This window comes from Equus przewalskii, chromosome 27 (genome assembly GCF_037783145.1).
Source record: "Equus przewalskii isolate Varuska chromosome 27, EquPr2, whole genome shotgun sequence".
Classification (NCBI taxonomy): domain Eukaryota; kingdom Metazoa; phylum Chordata; class Mammalia; order Perissodactyla; family Equidae; genus Equus; species Equus przewalskii.
In genome coordinates, this window is record NC_091857.1 from 34,021,870 (window position 1) to 34,042,614 (window position 20,745).

Sequence of the window (20,745 nt, forward strand, 5' to 3'; positions counted from 1 at the left end):
TCTGCTGATAATGTCAGATGGAGAAAAGCCAGGGTGCAGCGGTTTTGTTTAAGTCCTAACAATACCTCACACATCCTTCTTCTCTCTAGTTTAGGTAGCAACTCCTCTATAAATTAAACCAATGGATAAACTTATCACTATCCATCAGGAACTAAAATGCAAGAAATAGTGTAATATCAAACTCTTTCACCGAAGTCTGGAATAGATTGGTTCTGCCTTCATTAGTGATCAGGCACACACAAAAAAAGACTAGAAGGTATAAACACACTGCTTTAACCAAGTCCTGAGTGCTCTGCATGAATCATCTTTAGAAAGCAACGACATGCCCACAGCTGGAAAGCCCAGCAAAGAAAACCAGGATACATCTTGTTTACCTTCATAAGTAACAAACCAGAAGCAGCTCAAGACCACATACGCATAAGTGCATCCTCAAAAGAGAAAAGCAGCCAGAAATATTGTAGAGGCATTGTTAGCGTTTCCAACCAGTTGCCAAACCCTGGGCACTCCAATTCAAACCGCCTTGTAACACCTGGATGCCACTCTTAAAAGCTGTCTACTCAAAACATAACTGCCACCGTCCTCTATTATTTGCCTTCATCAGTATCAGTTTGGGGGGAAGGGAGATGTAGGGATCTACAACCAAAGGTGAGGAGAGCAGGACAGAGACCACTTCACCTAAGGTGAAGGCAGAATTGGTGAGAGCGACTTACCTGTTTTCCCAGTATCAATGTTGAAATGGAACTCGAGCGATAACAAATCCTCCCCTCTTGCACAGTTTCTTCCTTGCTTCTATTAAGAGAAGTGACTCCTCCTTTCAGTTTCCTACGCCTGCAACCTTGGAAATGCAGCTGCCCTGCTCACACGCGGGCTCAAAGATACAGTCACTGGGTCTCATCTCGCTAACACACCCTCTTCCCTTTCCTGGAGCTCGTCAGTGCTGCTCAGGAGTCTGTCAGGTCTGGACTAAGAATAAACTGTTTCTCCACCCTCCCGGGTCTCAAGACCCCTAGGCAGAACTTGGTTGGCTTGTGTCTCGCTGACCAGGGTGCTCCCACAGCGCCTTTGATCTGCCATCTGTGCCTGACAAAAAGTTGAAGAGAGGAGCGCGATAGGGTGAGAAACGAATGGATGCTTTGGAAGCCAAAAGGACTCGGTTGAAACTAGACAACTCTTGTCAGGAACTGATCGGGGCGTGTGTGTGTGTGTGTGTGTGTGTCTTTTCTCCCCTGAGGACGGGATCTTTCTCCAGTCTCAGTTCAGCTAGAATCTTTTGCTGTTTCAACGTCCTTGATTTTGAATAGCTACTCTGATGCACCGCCATGCGTGACACGGATGATTTGCAAGCTTCTCTGTCCCACGCAATTCCGTAGATAACAGATACCCAGATTCTGCAAGGACAAGGGAATCGTTCCTTTGTAGAAAGTGACGACTTTTCCCGCGACCAAAGGACCTGGTCGGGGAGCAGACCGGGACGGGGGAACCTCGGCGCCTGAACTCTGGCCTTGGTGCTGAATCCGGAACCCGCTGCCCTAACCCTCTCAGCGGCCCCTGGGTAAGTTTGGGAGGTTTGCGGGGCACCGGACAGTTCTAGGCGCCCCCTCGCGGGTCGCCGGCAGGAAGCTGGGCAGAGTCGATGCCCTGGGACCCTCCACAGGGTGCGCAGCTGGCTCATTTCTCTGCTTGGAGCTGGGAAAGTTTTGTCCAAGGTTTTTTGTAACTGCAGCTGCCTTCTCCCCTCCCACCTGGGTCGCCATGGAGACTCGAGCTCTTTCTCTCTCTTTCTCCAGGCAAAATGGGCGAAGCTTAGCTCAGCCCTGGACTGGAGCAAGCCCCTTTTTCTTTCTAAGCAGCTTCTGGCTATCCCCCTCCTCCGTTTTTAAGCAGAGAAGAGATAGGCAGGAAACGGTGCTAGCAGGAATGTGGCATTGCATCCTGTTCTGTGGGGGCTCCCTGGGACCATCAGACTTTAGATAAAAGCAGGCAGGAGACACTCTAAACATATAATGAATCTCCAACTCCCAAACACTGGAGATTTTTTTTTTCCTCCCTTCCTTTTTTGGGAGTGGAGGCGGGATTCTTTGGAAAATTCTGGTATTTTGTTTCTCCACTAACCTCACCCCATTTCTGTGGCTGTGTCTATTAAGATATGTTTCCTTCTTAAGAGTCTCTCCATACTGAGCTTGGCACAAGAGATATACCTGTGGATCCACCCGAGGTTTTATTGGGTTTGGGGAATACTAATGTTATTTCCACTAAAAACTAATTCAAGCTTAATGTCTTGATGCAAATAAAAATATACCCGAGAGGAAGCCATCAGCAGATTCATCCAAACCCCGAAATGTGGTAAACATCTCATTTTATCTGAATGGTGCTTTTTTCCCCTTTTCTTCCAATTACAAAATAATTCAGTTTACTTGCAGAGTTTCCTAGTCACTGTTTGGAGTCATCATATCACATCTCTGGTTTTATTGACAGAGAAGAGTTCGGAAGTATTGTTCCCCATTCTCTGCCTCTTTCTCCCCACCCTTCGCTTTTCCCTTTTCCTCCTTCTCCTGTTCTCTCTCCCCACCTCCTCTAGGCAAAGAAGAACAAGGATACAGCTTTCCACAAAGACAATGGGCTTTTCCCAACTGTAAATGACTACATGACAAGCCGCCCCTGTCAGTTAATCAGTGCATTTCATCTCCTCCAACGGATGTTGAAATGATGTCTGCAATAACTGACTGGGTTTCTCCGAGCCCAGGGCATGCAGACCCCTCCTCTCCCTGCCCGCCCCCCCCCCCCCACCTTGCGAGTTTTCAGTTGCTAATGAAAACCGTATGAAACAGATTTCCCTTCTGTTATGTAACCGGCTTCTCCCTCGCCTTTCCCTTGACTTGGGCATCATGTTCTCGTCAGAGTGGAGATGCATGCAGCGGCGCGGAGACTGAGGAGGGGGCGGCGGGGACCCGAGGGCACGGAACATCTTGCCCAGATTGATGCCAGCTTCTCGCCTTCGAGCAACTCAGCGCACCGCTTACCTTGCTGCGGACGGGGTGGTTTCACTCAATCATGATCTCCTCTCTTGGAACGGAGCAAGATTTAATAACTCACTACACGATGGATGGCGAGGAGAGGAAATTAAAAAAAACAAAAGGAAAGAAAAACTGGAATCAGATGGCCAAATTTCACATCAGCCCCGGGAGGCTGTTAGGAGACTCCATTCTCCTCGCGGTACATCCAGCTCTGGGTCTGGCTTCCCGGTTCCCGCGGATCCCCACCCCTCCGCCTGGCCAACCTCTCCGGCCAGGTGCGGCCGTCTTCAAACTGGCTCCCTCTGGGCGAGAGCGGAGAGGAGGGCTGGGCGCGGGGGCCAAAGGAGGGGCGGAGGGGTGTGCGTTTGGGCAGGGACCGGGGAGGGAGATTGAGTGGAAGGAAGGGGGAAAAGGCAAGAGCGGCGGAAAAAAAAATCCCCGGCTGGGAGAAAAGTGATGGACCACGCAGGGAGACGTCATGAAAGCCGCAGATTCAGTGAATGCTACTCAATTCCAGCCGACTGGCTGAGCCCGGCTGTCAGCGCACGAACCGACGCGGCTCGGAGGATAAAAGCGAGCGCAGCGCCGCGCGCTGGAGAAAAGCGGCCGCACAGTCGGTTCTAGAGAGGCAGGGGGCGGGGACCGGGAGGGATCCAGCGGGAGACCAGGAGACGCCTACCTGCCGCCCATCCTCATCATTGTGGCGCCGGATGGACCAGGTGGGCGGGGCTGGGGAACCCTCCATCAAACCTCCCTGAACCCGAGCTGGCGCAGAAAACGACAAAGCCAACCCCCACCCCTCCAAGACGAAACTGGAAACGTGGAGAGCTCCGTGCTAGGGGAACGTTTTTGGGTTTAGCCTCCCGGTTCCCACCTTTCCCCTCCATGTGAGTTATTCTCGGAGAGCAGCCTGGAAAGCAGGCAGGAGCCGAAGCTCGGGGATCAGGTTTTGTCTTCTGGTTAGAGGGCTCCTTCTTTAAGGTGTGACACCACGAGAAAGAAGGTCTTGTCGCTGTCTCCGTCTGGGCCAAAATGAGGGAGAGTCAGCCCAGGGCGCGGGAGCTGGAGCGCGACCGTCCACGTGGCCGGGAGGGGGCGCAGCGGCCCTCTGGGTGGGAGGAGAGGAGCTGCGCCTCAGGGCTTTGCTTGCACCCTGCTGTTCCATTTAGTCCGTCCTGCCCACCGCAAGGGGGACCCGGTCCCCGCTGCTGCTCCAGTCCCACGCTAACCGTAGTGTCGGTGTTCAGTGGCGCTTGGAAACAGAGAAAGGTGTCCCTTTTCATGCATAATTCAGGTTGCCTTCAAAGTTGACTTTGTCAGGCTTGGACAATTGCTTTCTCCCTCCTTTGATTTTTAACTTGCTTTGTATTGTTATTCTAGGGAGCACCTCACAGTGCTCCCCTCTGCACCCCCTCTTTTCCTTATGGTCATCGGAAACAATATTTCTACATTTCCAAAGCCTTTCCACAACTTGCTTCCACCTCTGTACAGTCCACTCTTTTATGCCATCTTTCCTCTGGGGTTAAATAAGTTGACAACCAAATTAGAAGAGCAATAAATACCATTGGTTAATGATTTTGTAATTGCCCTTTTCCATAACTGCTTAATCTGTGCCACTTTACTTCCACAAGGCACAGAATCTCCATCTCCAAGAAGGTGACCCTATTCCAGAGGAAGGGTTGATCCTGACCTCTTATTTCCAAGATTATTTTATTCTACGTTCGCCTTCTAATTATACAGCAATTCAGTCCTTCAGGAATGCTGTCTGCTCTCTAAAGACATCTTTGGTATGGAGAGATGTTTGCCTCAATTTGCGTCATCAGCTATATACAAATCAACCACACGCACAGCCTGTGAGCTCATGTTGTTGATTTTCCCTGAGAGGTTGTAATCTCACTTGCTCTTACTTCTGAGTCACATATCCCATATTCAGAAGATATTAGTGTGTGGAATATGCAATTGTTATGCTCCATAGTGCTTACTGGACGTGGTAACTGTGTCAGAGATAAAGATAAACAAAGGACAACTGGACTCAAGAATTCCTGAGGGATGCGGAATAAAGACTCAAGATACAGGATTTCGGTGGCCACAGCCATAGGGCATTAAAAGAACTCACATTGACTGTAGTTGTCTAAAGAACATTCTATTTCATCTATGAAGCTGCTAAGGATATGCCCACTGATTTTGATTATATACATTTCTACCGGTAGAAGAATGTCGCAAAGTTTCTTTCTGACAAGAGGTCAGAAAAAATAAGTCAGTCAAGAGAGGACCACAACCTATTTGTCTCCTTTGAACACTTCGAAAGCTCCCCTAACTTGAAACAGCTGCCAGGGTGAGGCGGGCTGCAGGTCTTCCTGGACGGGGTAGGAACTTGTGTTGAATGAGATGGATCATGTAAGCATGGCATGGGATTTGATTAATGCCAGAGACAAGGGCAATTCATTTATTCCCAAGAGTGCTTAGACAGTGATGGGCATGGGAGTACCTAGGAAGAGACTCAGCATATCCGATAATCGGGCAAGCTGTGCTTCAGAGATGAACATTGCTGCTCCTCTGAGCTCCCAAGAGTCCTGTGTCTCAGGCTGCACTGTGTTTAACATGTCTGGATTCTCACTTTTATATGTATTTTATGATTTCAGATGAAGGCAAGGCCTTGGGGGGTGGGGGCTCTCAAGCCTTTAGCTCCTTCCATCTCTGGGTAGGTCCCTGCTGCAAAGCTGACAAGGACTGTGGCTTCCAGGATTGATTGATCCTTTTCTATAGATGAGCTGGATCCTCCCTCACGTATCAAACTGTAATGGAGGCTTATTAGCTAGCAGAATTGACAAACTGAATTACCTCGACCGGGTGTCATTTGTTGCTGGTGGTCTCATTTTTCTCCAACGTTGATTGGGGCAATTTACAACCCAATCTATCTCCTTCGCCTGCGTGCAGCTCTGGCCCTGCTTTGAGCAGGCTGGCCCTAGAACTGAGGTGGGGGGCTGTTTCTGGTCTCTATCTTGTTTTACTTCGGTTCACTTGTTTTGTATTTAAGACCTTAGGCTGTTGTGGAGATGCAGTTTCTCTTCCACTTCACTTCCGCTATCCACCCACTACCCCAAAAAAACCCAAGACAAAAAATTCTTTAAACTGCAGAGATGGGTGTATAATTTTTAAATAATTTGTTTTAACTATATAAGGACATCTTTAACAGCATCAAGAAAGAGAAATTTAAAATTATTCTCTTCTACAGCTCCAGCTCCACTTCCAGTGGACTAGATCAATTTCATCCATATTTCTCATTTAGGGAATATCTGTAAAGAGCAATTAGATTTTTGTTTTGGATTTTGATTATGAATTTAGAGATATATTCTTAATAAATGCCTTCGTGTATAAAAAATTAAGTACTTTTGCTAAGAAGGGGGTTCCAGGTGGTTTTCAGCTCCATAGCTTGCTAGGCATTTCAGTGCTGATCTTTAGCACTTTTATTTTCCAATTATTCAGTTATTACTTCCCTTTTGTGGGATGCATTTTCATTCATCTCCTACATGTTTTCCTTACTTTGGAACTCCATTCACTATTCCTAGTAATCTTAAATTATAAGGGCTTATAAACATTTTGAAACTTACACTTTAATTTTTGTTCCATGACCTGATAAATGAGTGCAATCTGAAGACTTATTTGATAAATTCTTACTTATCGAATGTTTTATTAGTTTATCGTTTACTAGGTATCATTCTTTTTAATCACAGTGTCCCCCAAGGAATTCAGTAAGATTTAATTCTTATGAAGTCGTAATAGCTTCAAATATAATATTTCAAAAGACCACGGGAGGTGATGACTATAAACAATTGCATAAATTAGTTTTCCTGTACCTCTTACTGGAAATAATTTTAATTAACATGAAATCTGTGCAACAGAAATATTGAGGGCCAAAAGAAAGGAACTGAATTTATAAGATGCTCTTTCTGTGGTTAACCATTTGCTAAGAGGCCCAGATTCTTAGGTTTTTACTGTTATTCTTAGCAGAGGCTATGAGTCGAAGAGAATGAGATAAAGTTCCTTCTTCTGTATGCAATTGTCTGTGAGTCATTTCCTACAGCCACCCTGTACACCAAACAGTCATTAACGGATTGGACGTGGCTTGCTTTCAGTAGAGATGGAGCTCCCACCCGGCATGGTCAGGCTTCCTCAGCTCTCCCAAGGGGGCCTTACCAGCCTTCCTTCTTGGCGATGCAATCCAGATCCAGTTCTGAATTCCAGATCAGCCATGGTGGTCTTAGCAAGATTTATAGTCAGGCTGTCTCAGCCGCCAGTGTACATGCCAAGTGATGGGTTTAGCCAGAAGTCTCCTGCTTTACTAATTTATCTGTAAAATGGTGTTGTAGGTGGGTTCTTTGGGAAGCAGACTCTGATACAGAGTTTAGTGTGTTAGGTGTTTATTAGGGATATTTCTAAGGGATCTTATGTCCATGAGATGAACACCTATGGAAGGGAGGGAGAGGAAGTGTGAGTGGGCAGAAGAGGAAGCAAGACTGATACCAGCTTTGGCTGATCCCACCGGGAGCTCTGAAGCTAAAAAGTACCATTAGGGTTGTCCTGTATTGAGTCAAAATAGCCCCTGCCTGACTGGTCCTTGGGTGTGGGTTCTAGTACTTGTATTTCTAGTACTTGCATTTGATGGCTAAAAATTGTCTGCTACCAGACTTCTAGAACCTAGGCCAACAAGTTCTTTCTTGAAGGAGGATCTTGTTGACACATCTCCATGTCCACCACAAGTGGAGATGATGGCATTACCTACTGCATAGGGTTCCTGCCACTATTATATGACATAATCCATATAAAAAGTGGAGCAAAGAGTCTGGCATATAGTAAATGCTTAGTACATGTCAGGTACTTAATAATGGATGATGCTTGTCATTTTTATGGTTAAGTAAACTCAGGATTGTGTGTTTTCAAGTAGCTCCAGATTTGTACTCACCTAGTTTCAAGTCCATTGGGACTTCAACATAGTTTCAAATCCCCTTTCAAGTGCCAGTAAAATGCTGAGAATGCTTCTTATTGTCTCTGATTAGTCAATGAGCTCCGTCCCTGGATCAAGTACTGTGGCCAGGAGGATGCTATGCTAGATTGTTGGTATCTAGCATCTATTTCCATCCACATCTGGTACTCTGATTCAGGAACAGGGCACATCAATTAATGTTCAAGGACATAATGTTCAGAGAAGTCAGGACATCCCTGTTGTACCACTCTCCAGAACAGGAGGAACCCAAGGCTCTGGCATCAATTGCTTCTCCTCCAGACTGAAAGGAAAGGGGTCTAGAGGACAGTAAATGTTATATAACCTTCTAATTACAGCACAAGGAAGTTTGCTTCTCTCTTTGTTGAAAACAGATAGTGGTAAGAATTGTCTTTTGTAGGCTCATATCGGAGACTTTGGTAACCACAGACGATGGGTTCGCTTTCCCTTGCTTTAGTAATTCTCAGCACTCAGTGATTTATTAAGGTTGCTCTTTCCTCCTATTTTCTCTTTATTTAGAACTAAAGTAGAAGAATGGAATAAAGAGTCAGTAAAAATTCCAAAGAGTCCGCAGGCAAACAAGCATTCCCTCCTGGAAGGTATAGTGATGCTTCAACTTAACGCTGGGATCCGTGAAATTGATTGCTTGTGGCAAACCGAGGAGAACAGATCTCATTTGCAGCCTCAAGTCCCCATGTTGCTGTTACTCCTTGTATTTATTTGCTGACTCAGGACCCACCCAGTGGCAGGAAAGAGAACACTGGTAAAAAGAGACAACATAAAGATGACAGAACCGCAGACGATAGAAATTGGAAAGCACCTTGGGGATTAGCTTGGAGATTGGTCCCTTTCCAATTTCCAAGAACCTTTTGAGGACCCCAATCAAGACCACCTAGGCTGCCTTTACCATCTAGACATGTTGATTCATTATTTCCTCTTTCCAACTGTTGGGTCAGCTGCCCTTTTTGACCCTTGACACTAACTCTCAGATCTTTAGCTTATTTCTTACCTTTGACCTCACTGGAATAATTTCCCCTCTCCTTGAAACTGTACATTCTCAGTTTTGACCCCTATTGCCTCATTCCTTGTCCTAGTTCCTATCTTCTCAATTCTGTTTCATGCATTAAAACGATTATTTATAGTACTGTAAATATGAAAGGCATAAACCTATTTCCCATAGCATTATATGATCCTTTTAAAACAAATATAATTCAGGAGATAAAAATGATATCATATCATATGATAATACCAGGATGGATTTTTGCCCAGATGTTTCATGGGTAACAAAAGAGTAATAGGACCTTTAGAAATTTAAGAAATCACGGGCAAATTACTTAAATTTTTTAGCCCACTAAAATAGGAATAATAACAATAGCTTGTATTAGTTTTCTATTGCTACATAATGAATTACCGCAAATTTAGTAGCTTAAAAAAACACCTATTTTTTGGCTCATAGTTCTGTAGGTCAAAGTCCAGCAGGGTGTGAATATATTCTCTATTTAGGACATCACAAGACTGAAATCAAGGTGTCAGCCAGGCTGAGTTCTTGTCTGGAGGCTTTGGGGAAAAATCACATCCAAGCTTACTGCTGCTGCTGTTGGCAGAATTCACTTTCTTGCCTTGTGAGACTGAGGTCCCCATTTTCTTACCGGCTGATTTGAAGGAGGCTGTCCTTTCCTCCTAGAGGCTGCCTGCATTCCTTGTCGCACGGCCCCTCCATCTTCAAGCAAGCAATGGCACATCAAATTCTTCTCATGTTTCAATTCTCTGATTTCTCTTTCTGCTGCCAGCCAGAGCAAATTCTCTGCTTTTAAAAGCCTTGTGTGATTAGATCAGGCCCACCTAGACAATCTCTCTATACTAAGGCCAACTGATATAGGACCTTAATTATGCCTGAAACATCCCTTCACAGCAGCTCCTAGGTTAAGGTCTGCTTGACTAACTTGGAGAAGGTGTGCGTACACCTGGGGCCAGGAATCTTAGGGACCCTCTTAGAATTCTCCCTCACGCATACCTACTTCATAAAATTTTTATTAAATGAGATAATGCGCGGGTAAGCAGTATATTGAAAGAGAGATTTTGACGGGAACACCAAGAAACGCATGGTTTTGCTGATCTGGCTGATTCACCTCTTGGAGCGAAGCAGCAGCTGAGCCTGCAATTGATCCGCCATTCCCTGCCTCCTCACCCAGCGTCTCTGACTCCTGGGCCTGGTCTGTATGTTCAGTTCTGTGATGAAGGACCTCTTCATCACCCGAGCAGGACACTTGTGTCACCAAGGACAGAGGTGATAAGAACTGACATGAGATTTGGTTCATCCTTGTGAGTTCCAGCCTGTTTGTACCATATCATGTCACTGCTACAGTCTCCACATCTCTAGCTGGTCTTAAAGGCTAAGATCTTCGTGGTGGCTTCCTTTTTCTATCACCGTCTTGTGTTCCCTTTAGCCTCTGTCAGCCCATCCACAGAATGGACTTTACCTGGACAGGCAACTCCAACCTTCATTGGTTAGAATGGGGGGCGTTGGTGGCACTATCATTATTAAATTGCCACATTTTCCTGGGATTACTGAGCAAGGGAGTAATAAGAGGTACCTCAGTGAATTCCTGGATTCAAAAATAGGCCTCCTTCCCCATGCTATGGAGCAGCAACTCGATTTCTCTCTGGCAATCAGGATTGATTACAACAATCAAGAACTCCTTTTCTGCCTGTTGGTTGAGTAGCATAAAGAGTCCCAAAAGGCCAGGGTGCCATTCCAGCTTCCAAAGCATGAGAGCTGTTATTATGTTTCTTGGGAGATGACTTCCTCCTTGGACACTAGGACCTCTAAACCCCTCAAGCCAAAGCAGTAGGGATGAGAAGCAAACATCATTTGGTGAAATAGTGATGGGGCCACTCCCTCCCCTCACCCCATGGGTTATTGAACATACATCCCATGCCTTCTGGCTCTGGCAGTGACAGCACATGTGTTGGTTTCCAGTTTAAGGCATTTACTATATCCTATAAGACAGAATCTCAACCTCACAGGGTGCTGTCTCCCAGCTGGTGCAATGACAGAGTCTTCAGAAGACCATTCCACCCTTCCACCAAGGTAGCTTCTTGGTGATGAGACACACGGTAAGATCAGTGAATTCCATTGGCACAAGCCCATTGTCACACTTAATTTACCACAAGAGTGACCCCTGTTCAGAGGGACTCTATGGTAATGGATATGGGAGAAGTTGTTCAGTCAGTGAAGGCTTGACGGAAGAGATTCAGGGTAATGAATCTACTACCAATTGACTTCCTGGTTCCCTCAAGGAATGGTGCCACATCAGGTCCTCTGCAGGGGATAGTGGCCTTGGTATAAGACACAAATACCTTCACTCTGTGCTCATTCACTGAGGCCCATACATGTACTTCTTCCCCAGACCTCAGTGTCACCAATTTTCCAATCCTGGTGACATGAATCAGGGTATAGTCATGCACTGCATAATGATGTTTCAGTCAACAACAGACTGCATATGCAATCTTACGGTAGTCCCGTAAGATTAGTACCATACAGCCTAGGTGTGTGGTAGGCTATACCATCTAGATTTGTGTAAGTACGCTCTATGATGTTTGCACAATGATGAGATCATCTAATGATGCATTTCTCAGAATGTATCCTGGTTGTTAAGCGATGCATGACTATATATCTGTTCCTCGGTCCACCTTTCCTTATACCTAACATAGAAAATTTAAAATGCCGCTCAAATACCTGCCCATGGAGGGATTTGCCTTCATAATCATCTTTTCTGAGTGGCTGTCCACTTCTGTCTGGTATAAACCCATCAGGTCCTTGGTTTTTCTTCCTTCTTTAACTGGTCACAAGAAATTTCCTATTAAGCCATAAACACGTGTTGATGGGAAAGAGGCAGAGTGGTAGGCTCGGGTAACATGGAAATCTGGCCAACTTTCTTGTGCAGTTCACTTGGACTTTCCATTCTGTTTGCACCCCAGGTCCTGTATGCCTCTGCTCGGTCGTTATGCTAATGAATCATGCCTCTGGATGTCCAAGGCCTTCTACAGTTCCCTCTCACACTGACTCTGCTTGGACAAGTGACTTACGTTGGCCAATGGAGCATCAGCAAATATGGTAAATGCTTGTGTCTGGTGCTAACCTCCTTGTAATGCTGCCCTGAGACTGCCTGTCTGGCCTCCTTGAGAAGAAAAGACCACAGGGAGAGAGAGGCCCAGGCTTCTCAGCTGTCCCAGCTAAGCCCAGCCCTCTGCTGACCCTTCAGCTGGAAAACTAAGGAAAAACAGCAGGAGAACCAATCATAAGAAATCAACAGAATCATAAGAAATAATAAATCATCGTGGGTTTTTTGTTTGTTTTCATTTTAAACCTCTGTATTCTGGGGTGGTTTGTTATTCAGTAATAGACAAGAGAAAGGAAAATCAGTTCCTAGAAGCAGGTGCTGCTGTAATAAAAACCTAAAACATGAAGCATTGACTTTGGGACCAGGCTGTGAGCACAGGCTGGGGAGGAAGTGGAGAAACTGCTATTGGAGGCTGGAAAGAAGTCAATCTGAGTTTTGATGTTGCTAAACAATTTGCAATGCTGTCACCAGCTGTAACTTGAAAGATAGAAAATGTACCTAAACTTAGGGATCTGGCTAAAGAGATTTCCAGGTAGAATGTTGAAAGTGCCAAATGGCTTCTTTTAGCTCCATATAATGAGGAACTGTTCAATAATAAGAGAGAACTGTTCCATTTGTAAGCAGAATTTAGGGGAAATATAAAAGAGACAGAACTTGCTGCTTGGAAAATAAAACTTTCTCATCCTTAGTTTTTCCTTCTGGCAAATGGGGTCAAACTAAGGACCAGTCACAGGGTAAGGGTCAAATGAAGGATGTGACTGTATTGGCCTCTGAAAGATTTAAGGTGGGGCTTGGTTACTTCTTCAGCAGACAAAAGGGCTTTTAAGAATCTTAAGGGCATTATCCTCCAGAAGTTCCATGTAAGGCCCAAAGTAGAAAGCATCTGTCTTGAAAGAAATTATGGTTTTAGCTTGGGGCACAGGGTGAATCCCCACCATGTTAGGAGCTCACGATGTTTTTAAAGAGTTTTGCCAACCTGAACTAAAAGAGTCAGAGTTGATTCAAAATGCAAAGAGGCTCTGGATCCTCTAACTTTCTGTGGGCAGGAAACAGACTGAGAGCTACTCATGTGCAAACACGAGATGTCTGAGAAGGCAGAGCTAAGGCCCCCAGAGAGAGGAGCCCAGAATCATGAAGAATTGCCAGGGGGCAGAACTGGACTTTGCTTGTGGAACTTCTGTTGCCCCTAGAAGGCCCAGACGACATGTTTTTGGATATATTTCAGAATTGCTGTGGGCCAGTGAGTGCTATATACCTCTCATTACTTCAGTTTCGAATGGGAGTACTGATTCCAATTATCCTATTCTTGTCTCAACACTGTATGTTAAATGTATGGGGGAGAGTCTAGATTAGGAGTCGTGGATCTCAAGGAGCCTCATTTACATTGGAATTTCATGCAGATAAAGAGATCATGAGCCTCTTACCTGACTGGGTAAGACTTTAGGAGTCTTGGGAAGGGGTGAATGTATTTTGTCCATGGGAAACACATGAATCATTGGGTCAGAGGGTGAGGGACAGGGGCTGTGAAGATTGGTTACAGAGAATTCAGGCCACAGGTGCCAGTTGATGAAGAGGTGAAGAGTGGTATCAGCCGTCCTAGTCGTCTTGGTGATTTGCTTGGGCAGATTTCTTATACTTTCCAGACCTGATTGGACCCATCTCATATATACACATGGTGCATTGTTACATCAATAGTCCCCAGTGAGTCACACCTGTCCTTGTGAGCCGGGGAAAGCCAGCAGAAGAGTGCAGCAATGGAGAGCTGATACAGTGCCGTTTCCATTACAAGGAAATGCTGCTATGAACATCCAATTTTGGATGGTTCAATGGATGAGGTAACTCCCAATTAATGAGCAATGGTTTGAGTTGCATGGTCACTTGGTGATCCATGGTGGACATTTCGTTGCTACCAGAGCCCCAAATCATGCAAGGAGTTGCTTTTCAAATGGAAACTTGCTGTTAGCAGAGGAGAGCATGGCTTTACTCCTAAAGCATAAGAGTCTGTTCTTCAATTCTCCTATAGGAATTTTCCAGAGTCTCTATACCCTTCTCAGTTTGATATCTGTAGCTGCACTGCAGTTCTCTTCCTCAAAGAACCTGACCTCCACCTCTTCTGTCAAGGGGCTTTGGGTCTAGAGCTGACTTAGATGTAGGAACTGGACAAGAGGCTGTGAATCTCCACCAAGATAGCTTGGGTTAGGATTAGACCCACTCTCCAGATTAGAGTTTTTCTGATTTTATAGGCAGAGCAATAACATCAGGAGGAAGCATCTATTTCATTCCTAAGGATTCCATCACCAATCAGATCCCTGTAGGCCGAAACATTGGTCACCACTCCATTCCTGAGGGTTATGACGAAATGGAAGTTCAGGTTACGGCTTTCAAAGCATTATTATTCCCATGTAGGTTTACGATTTGCTTTATCTTGGATCCTTTATAATTAATGGATTCTGAGAACTCTAGATGAGTTGCTCATCTCAGTAGGAACAGAAGGAATCTTGGAAGAATCAATTCTTACTTATGAAATGACTAACTCAGAAGACAGAGAGTTGCAAACATCAGGAGACACTAGGTAATGAACTCTATTATAGTGATACTGGAAATGCTGAAGGTTTGGGGACATTGGGTTCATGCAGCTACAAAAGCAGCTAGACTTTTTCTCATAACAAGGCAGTCTTTAAAAGTGCTCCTTGCTCTTTGTTTGTCTGTTTATTTGTATATTTATTTCTTTTTGCTTTGTTAGCCTTTATGCCTGAGAAGGGAGAGTAATAGGATACATCTCTTGCTTCTTTTATGTGACCACAGTTCTTAACTCAGAGTGGGACTCCCAAGAGTATTCAGACCGTACTTATTAACAAATAAATTCAGACCAATGAGAATACCTTATAATAATGGAAGTAACTTTGGAGCATATTTATCTGAAGAAAGTGAGAAGCAAGAAAGAACCCTAGTCTTTTAGGTAACTGTTTATAAGCCAAATAAAATGGGAAATACATTGCTAGAGGGTGAAGTGCCCCGTGGACTCAGGCTCACATCAGTAAATGACTTTTACTCATCAGTGACTTGCAAGGATCCAGGAACTAGGACTAAATCAAATGGGTGGCTTCTGCAATGGTACTACAGTTCAAGATCTCAGACTCTGTGTTGTCACCATCATAGCGACACAGATCCTGACTGTCCAACTCCTGGAAGAAGCATAAAATTATCTCTACATTTTTATTTCTCTTCCAATTTATGTCCTTTTCCTTTACACAGACTTCACAGCCACGGTTGTATGATATGATTTGAAACAGTGGTAGCTGTAAATCGCTGGATTTATAGAAATGGGGAATTCTAGTGTGTTTTCTTTTTCCTTGAAATGAAACAAATCACTCACTGTTCCTTTACCTTAATGACAAATTCTGTCAGAACAGCAAAGGAGTTTGAGTTATTAATTGGTCTATTGAAATATTCATGGTGTTTGGGGATGAAAAAATATACTTGGGGGATGTGTTTTGAAATAGCCGTTTTCCAGGTAATTGAAAAAAGCAACACAGTTAAAAAATATGCATGCAGATGTATAAGAAAATTTCCCACTCCTCTCAAGCAATTGACTGCCATCTATCAAGCAGTATTTTCAGGTGGAATTTAGGTGCTGTTATAATGTTATATTTTTAACTGGAATAATAGGTCACAGCTTTCCTTTCTTCCAAGTGTGTCTATGAAGAAACAAGACTCTTGGATAAGAACTTAATCAAGCCATTATTAGAAAGGTTCTTTCAGAGAGTCTCTTGTGCACTGAGGGAACAGCTGTTTCCACAGGTGTGGAGCCATGCTTACTGTGCAAAACCCCAGGTAGAAACCAACTTAGTGACCTCAAATAAGGGAATTGTTCATATTGCTGGAAGGTTTCCTGCCTCACTCTGTAATTAATGTTATCTCCAAGAATGAGTGTTTGCCTCAGAGAAAGGTGTGTGTGTGTGTGTGTGTAGTATTCCCACAACAGATAGATGTCAATGAGAGAAGCAAGTATGTCTGCAACTTGAGCTGACACCACCCCTGAGACCAGTCCTTGGGGAGCTTTAACCCCTTCCATCAGATTAGCTGTGGAACCTGGAGGGCTGAGGACCAGTACTAACATCTAGCCAGTAGTGACCCCCAGGCTGAATGACTCAAGTTCAGGAAATGCATTAATGGTAATAGAAGAATTGATGACCTGTGGTGCTGCGTGCCGTTAGGTGATTTCCTTTGGGTAGGGATAATGTTCTCCAAGAAATGGGAGGGTATTCAAGAGAGGAAAGTTTGACAAGAATTTTTGGAGTGAGGCACTCCTCTGAGGACAAATAAATAAACCAGCTGAGACCCACCCATGAGGACACCATTGCGAGCAAACCACAGATGCTTTCCCTGTGAATTCTGGGAAACATCTTATTTAGCACCTACTGGCCCCTTCCTCCTCATGTGTAGTATTTTCTTTTGTAAATTATCGGTAGAAATTCATATATGCTGCCATAGTTGTCTCACTTTTAGACAGATGAAAGGACAGTTTGACCATGAAAATGGTCGCTGGCTCTATCCTCTTTTGACGTCCATGGAGGAGGAAGGAGCAGTCTCCAGTTGCAGACCGTTCTCCTAGTCCCTGAATTCTACATGGAGATGGCAGTCCAGACATGGTGGCCTTGAGGAGTGAAGTTGCGGTGCTGAGGGACTGCTTTTGGGGACAGCTCAGGAGGATTCAAGACTTGTTCTTCCCCTTTCCAGCCAGGATATATGAAGACATAGGAAAGAAAAGATCTCTGAAAGGAGTGGAGAGTGGAAAGTAAATTGGCTGATGTTTGTGTTGGATCCAAGGTAGCTAAATCAGTCAGCTATTGTTGCACAAAACACTAGTGGTTGGTGATATGTCTATGTGAGGATCAGAAAAAGACTCAGTTGGACGCATTTACAAACTGGTGAAACTATGAAGTGTACCGCAACATTTTATGTATATATTCTTACTGCCACTGCATAATCATCATGTCAAAATAATAAGTGGAGAGAAAAGTTAAGTTTGATTGTGGATTTTTTGTTATTGAGCTAGATGGCAAAGCGTTGTGTGTGTGTTTTTTTAGACAATGAATATAGTGGTGCCAAAAGAATACAATAGGCGTCAATATCACCAGGCTGAGCACTTGAGTGAAATTTGACCCCTTCTAAAAAGTATTCCATTTTTCTTGTTTATATGCTCATATTGAGGAAAGAATTGTACCCAATTATTAGTATTATATTTTGAATTTTGTCAATAAAACTTTTTTGGAAATTTGTTTTCTCTCTTATATAACTACCAACATAATGTCCTTGGTTTTTCTTCTTAGCCCTCAAGGCACATAATATTTCTATCTAGTTCTTTGCATAAAAAGTTTGGTGACTCCTGACCTAAATATATATAGATATATATCATTCTTATGAATTGGGATAGTCAATATTTTTAGTATGTCAGTTCTCCTCAAATTGATCCATGGAGTCAACGCAAGCCCAAGCAAAATTTCAGCAGGAATTTTTGTGGAAATTGACTAGCTGACAAGTCAAAGGAACTTGTCACCCAAAACAAATACTGAGAAAGAAGAAAAAAGTTGGAGTATGTATACAACCTGATTTCAGAACTAACTATAAGGCTACAGTAATCAATACAGTGTGACATTATCAAAGAAATGGCATATATATCTCCATGAAACAGAATCCTGAAACAGACTGCACATTTATGGCCAATCGATTTTTTTTGGTGAGGAAGACTGGCCCTGAGTTAACATCTGTTGCCAATATTCCTCATTTTTCTTGAGAAGATTGTCCCTGAGCTAACATCCATGGCAATCTTCCTTTATTTTATATGTGGAATGCCACCAGAGCATGGCTTGGTGAGCGGTGCCTAGGTCCATGCCAGGGATCCTAACCCGTGAAGCTTGGGCCGCCAAAGTGGAGAGCACAAACCTAACCACTATGCCACCAGGCCAGCTCCTATGGCCAATTGATTTTTGACAAAGATGCAAAGGCAAGTCAATGGAGAAAGCATAGTCTTGTCAAAAATGGTCATGGAATAATTGAATATTGTTGAATTGAACGTGTACTGGTTATCAATCCCAAGGAAGTAAGGTACTGTGCACCAGTCACCAATCCCAAAGGAGGACTCGGAACACTTCTAACCTGTTACATCTTGGTATTTGAGTCACCAAGAACACAAGGCAGTCAAACACTGAGTGTAACAATGCTTTACTGACCTAGAGAAGAGATGAGGAAGATGAACTCCAATAGTGGGTGTCAGCTGCCCACGGCCAGAAAGTCTCACCCCGTGGATGACCACAGGGCAATGGGCCTAAGCACATCCCTCTTGTGCTGTAGTGGAAGGAACCCTGGCCCCTCCCACTTGGAGGACAGATGTAGCAGTGGAATCCGCCAGGTGCCATATGACACACACACTCTAAAGAGACAAAAGAACACTCATTGAGCCTGAAACAAAGGAAGATATTTCCACACAAGGTGACAACCCCATACAGGCTGTGTGGGCTCTTGATCTCTTGGTAAGGAGGTGTCCCTGGTCCAAGACCCATTTTTATGCAGCTGAATGGAGGAAAGACAGCTCATGAGACAGCCTTTCCCAACAAATTCCCATTGGGAAAAAAATAAACCTTGACCTAACCCTTGTACCATATACAAAAACGAACTCAAAATAGATGACAAATGTAAAATCTAAAACTCTAAAGCTTCTAGAAGAAGACATAGAAGAAAATGTTTGTGACTTTGGATTAAGTAAAAAAAATTTTAATATGATGCCAAAAAGCCTGAACCATAAACGAAAATATTGATAAATTTGAATTCATTAAAATTAAAATCTTTTGCCCTTTGAATGACACTATTAACAAAATGAAAAGGCAAGCCACAGACTGGGAAAAATTCTCGCACAGTGTATATATATGATTTAAAAAAGCTGTATCCAGAATATATAAGAAACTCTCAAAACTCAATAATAGGAAAAAAATCTATTTTTTAAAAAAATGGACAAAGGTTTCAATAGAAAATTCATTGAAGAAGATATATGAATGGTAAATTCACATAAAAAAGGTTCTGACACCATCAATCATTAGGTAAATGCAAATTAAAACTACAATGAGATACACCTACATATCTATTCAAATGAAAAAAAAAAACCTGACAAAATCAGGTGGAGAAATTAGAACACATACGTTTTTGTAGGAATGCAAAATCTATAACCACTTTGGAAACCAGTTTGACCATGTTTATATAGTTAAACATACTCTTACTATCATAAGACCCAGCAATCACACTAACTGGTATTTTCTCAAAGGAAATGAAAACTTGCATTCACACAAGAATCTGTATATGGGTGTTCAGAGCAGCTTTATTCATATTAGCAAAAAATTGGAAACAATCCAAATGTCCATCAATAAGTCAATGGGCAACTGTTTTCATCCATACCACAGAATGCTATTTAGCAATAAAAAGAGACAACTGTGATGCATGCAACAATGTGAATGAATCTTAAATGTATTATGCTAAGTGAAAAAAGCAACACTCAATGGCTACATACTGTACAATTCCATTTATATGACAGTCTCGAAAAGGTGAAACTATGGAAACAGAAAATGGATCAGGGATTGCCAGTGCCTGCGGACGGGAGGAGAGATTTACCACAAAGAGGCCCCAGAGGAAATTAGGGGAAATAGAACAGGTCTATATATTGATTTTGACAATGGTTACAGGACCGTTTGTGTCTGTCAAAACTCAAAGAGCCGCCCAAATAAGAAAAGGGTAATTTTAAATGTATGTCAGTGACACCTTGGAAAACCAGACTTAAAACAGATAAAGACAAAATTAAGATATTTCCAGATAAAGAAAAAACATTGAACACACCTGTGTTCACACCTGTGTACATTGTGTAACACACCTGTGCTGCATGCTTAAGGAAGTCGTTCAGGCTGAAAGAAAATGACACCAAAAAAATGGTAACTCAGATCTATGGGAAAGAATCAATAGAATTGGAAATAGTAAATGTGTGTATGTACTTACACATTTTGTTCTATTAATTCATAAGACATAAGTATATTTTGGGGTCTATATTGCATATTTGTGTAATATATACAATAACATGGGGGCTGTGTTTGAGCTAATATATTGGCTCAAGTTTTCTATCTTCTACTGGGAGTAGGTTAACATAAACTTGAAGAAGATTGTGACATGTTAAAGATGAATATTTTAATCAGGAGATTGACAATTGAAAAGAAAAAAAGGCAAAGAAATATAACTAAGATGTCATTGGAAAAATTAAAATCGTATACTGAGAAATATTTGCTTAACACAAAAGAAAGTAGCAAAAGAAGAACAAGGCAAAAAAAGATGACACAAATAAAAAACGATTAGCAGATTGGCAGGTCTGAATCTAATCTTATCATAATCATTAAATATAAATGCACTAAACATTGTAATCAAAAGATAGACATTGTCAGACTGAGTCAAAAATCAAGGTCCAACTATATGCTGCCTATAAAAGATGCACTTTAAATTTAAAGGTGCAAATTGGTTGAAAGTCTAGAAAAAAGTATACCATCCAAACAGAAGCACAAGAGGACCTGAG

At 43.1% G+C, this 20,745-nt stretch overlaps 1 protein-coding gene and 1 long non-coding RNA gene across 3 annotated transcripts in view; one reads left to right on the forward strand and one right to left on the reverse strand.

Annotated features, from left to right (window-relative positions):
- The window catches only part of KCNJ6 (potassium inwardly rectifying channel subfamily J member 6), a 266,643-nt gene extending 263,048 nt beyond the window's left edge, over nt 1-3,595 (reverse strand). The window contains exon 1 of one of the 2 annotated variants that reach the window (XM_070597901.1): nt 3,021-3,595. The gene's annotated coding sequence lies outside the window, so the exon portion shown is untranslated. Of the gene's footprint in view, nt 1-710; nt 1,342-3,020 lie in introns of those variants that run through there. The other variant, XM_070597902.1, reaches the window with a different exon arrangement.
- On the forward strand, nt 1,248-17,418 carry LOC139079961 (uncharacterized). Its single transcript, XR_011534018.1, has 2 exons — nt 1,248-1,552; nt 11,998-17,418. It is a non-coding gene; the product is annotated as an uncharacterized lncRNA (long non-coding RNA).
- Nucleotides 17,419-20,745: the final 3,327 nt, after the last annotated feature.